The sequence below is a fragment of the Cetorhinus maximus genome, unplaced genomic scaffold, assembly GCF_964194155.1.
Source record: "Cetorhinus maximus unplaced genomic scaffold, sCetMax3.hap1.1 HAP1_SCAFFOLD_669, whole genome shotgun sequence".
NCBI classification, from domain to species: Eukaryota; Metazoa; Chordata; class Chondrichthyes; order Lamniformes; family Cetorhinidae; genus Cetorhinus; species Cetorhinus maximus.
In genome coordinates this window covers 98556-101233 of record NW_027596611.1, presented here as the reverse complement: position 1 = coordinate 101233, position 2678 = coordinate 98556, and positions in this window count along the sequence as shown.

The following is a 2678-nucleotide window of genomic DNA, read 5'->3' as shown; positions in this document are numbered from 1 at the left end:
CCTAAATCAATCCCAGACTCATTCCACTGTCACTCTTTATCTCATCATAGACTTCGATCAATCCCGGACTCATTCCACTGTCACTCTCTCTCTCATCATAGCCCTGTATCAATCCCAGACGCATTCCACTGATTCTCTCTCTCATCATAGCCCTGTATTAATCCCAGACTCATTCCACTGTGTCTCTCTCTCATCATAGACCTGTATCAATCCAAGACTCATTCCACTTTCTCCCTCTCTCTCATCATAGCCCTGTATCAATCCCAGACGCATTCCACTGATTCTCTCTCTCATCATAGCCCTGTATTAATCCCAGACTCATTCCACTGTGTCTCTCTCTCATCATAGACCTGTATCAATCCAAGACTCATTCCACTTTCTCCCTCTCTCTCATCATAGCACTGTATCAATCCCAGACTCATTCCACTGTCTCTCTCTCACATCATACCCTGTATCAATCCCAGATTCATTGTACTGTCACTCTCTCTCTCATCATAGCCCTGTGTCAATCCCAAACTCATTCCACTGTGTCTCTCTCTCATCAAAGCCCTATATCAATCCCAGACTCATTCCACTTTTTCTCTCTATCATCATCGACCTGTATCAATCCCAGACTCATTCCACTGTCTCCCTCTCTCTCTCATCATAGTCCTGTATCAATCCCAGACTCATTCCACTGTGTCTCTCTCTCATCATAGCCCCGTATCAATCCCAGACTCATTCCACTTTCTTTCTCTCTCATCATAGCCTTGTTTCAATCCCATACTCATTCCACTGTGTTTCTCTGTCATCAAAGCCCTGTATCAATCCCAGACTCATTCCACTTTCTTTCTCTCTCATCATAGCCCTGTATCAATCCCTGACTCATTCCACTGTGTCTCTCTCTCATCATAGACCTTTATCAATCCGAGACTCATTCAACTTTCTTTCTTTCTCATCATAGCCGTGTATCAATCCCAGAATCATTCCACTGTCTCTCTCTCTCATCATAGACCTGTATCAATCGCAGACTCGGTCCACTGTCTCTCTTTCTCATCATAGCCCTGTATCAATCGCAGACTAATTCCACTGTCTCTCTCTCTCATCATAGCCCTGTATCAATATCAAACTCATTCCACTGTCTCTCTCTCATCATAGACCTGTATCAATTGCAGACTCGTTCCACTGTCTCTCTCTCTCATCATAGACCTGTATCAATCGCAGACTCATTCCACTTCACTCTCTCTCTCATCATAGCCATGTAATAATACAGACTCATTCCACTGTCGCACTCTATCTCATCATAGACTTCTATCAATCCTGGACTAATTCCAGTGTCACTGTCTCTCTCACTATAGCCCTGTATCAATCCCAGACTCATTCCACTGTCTCTCTCTCATCATAGACCTGTATCAATCGCAGACTCATTCCACTTCACTCTCTCTCTCATCATAGCCATGTAATAATCCAGACTTATTCCACTGTCACACTCTATCTCATCATAGACTTCTATCAATCCCGAACTAATTCCAGTGTCACTGTCTCTCTCACCATAGCCCTGTATCAATCCCAGACTCATTCCACTGTCTCTCTCCCTCTCTCATCATAGCCCTGTATCAATTCCAAACTCATTGCACTGTTTCTCTCTCTCATCCTAGCCGTGTTTCAATTCCAGACTCATTCCATGTCACTCTCTATCTCATCATAGACTTCGATCAATCCCGGACTCATTCCACTGTCACTGTCTCTCTCACCATAGCCCTGTATCAATCCCAGACTCATTCCACTGTCTCTCTCTCTCATCATAGCCCTGTATCAATTCCAGATTCATTGCACTGTTTCTCTCTCTCATTCTAGCCCTGTATCAATCCCAGACTCATTCCACTCTCTCTCTCTCTCTCTCATCATAGCCCTGTATCAATCCCAGACTCATTGCACTGTGTCTCCCTCTCTCTCATCATAGCCCTGTATCCATCCCAAACTCATTCCACTGTGTCTCTCTCTCATAGCCCTGTATCAATCCCAAACTCATTCCACTCTGTCTCTCTCTAATCATAGACCTGTCTCAATCCCAGACTCATTCCACTGTCTGTCTATCTCACATCATAGCCCTGTGTCAATCCAAGACAGATTACACTGTGCCTCTCTCATCATAGCCCTGTATCAATCCCAGACTCATTCCACACTCACTCTATCTCATCATAGACCTGTTTCAATCCCAGACTCATTCCACGGTCACTGTCTCTCTCACCATAGCCCTGTATCAATTCCTGACTCATTGCACTGTTTCTCTCTCTCACCATAGCCCTGTATCAATTCCAGACTCATTGCACTGTTTCTCTCTCTAATCATAGCCTTGTATCAATCCCAGACTCTTTCCACTGTGTCTCTCTCTCATCATAGACTTGTATCAATCCCAGACTCATTCCACTATCTCTCTCTCTCTCTCTCTCATCATAGACCTGTATCAATCCGAGACTCATTGCAGTGTGTCTCTCTCTCTCTCATCATAGCCCTGTATCCATCCCAAACTCATTCCACTGTGTCTCTCTCTCATCATAGCCCTGTATCAATCCCAGACTCATTCCACTGTGTCTCTCTCTCATCATAGACCTGTATCAATCCCAGACTCATTCCACTGTCTGTCTCTCTCACATCATAGCCCTGTGTCAATCCAAGACAGATTACACTGTGCCTCT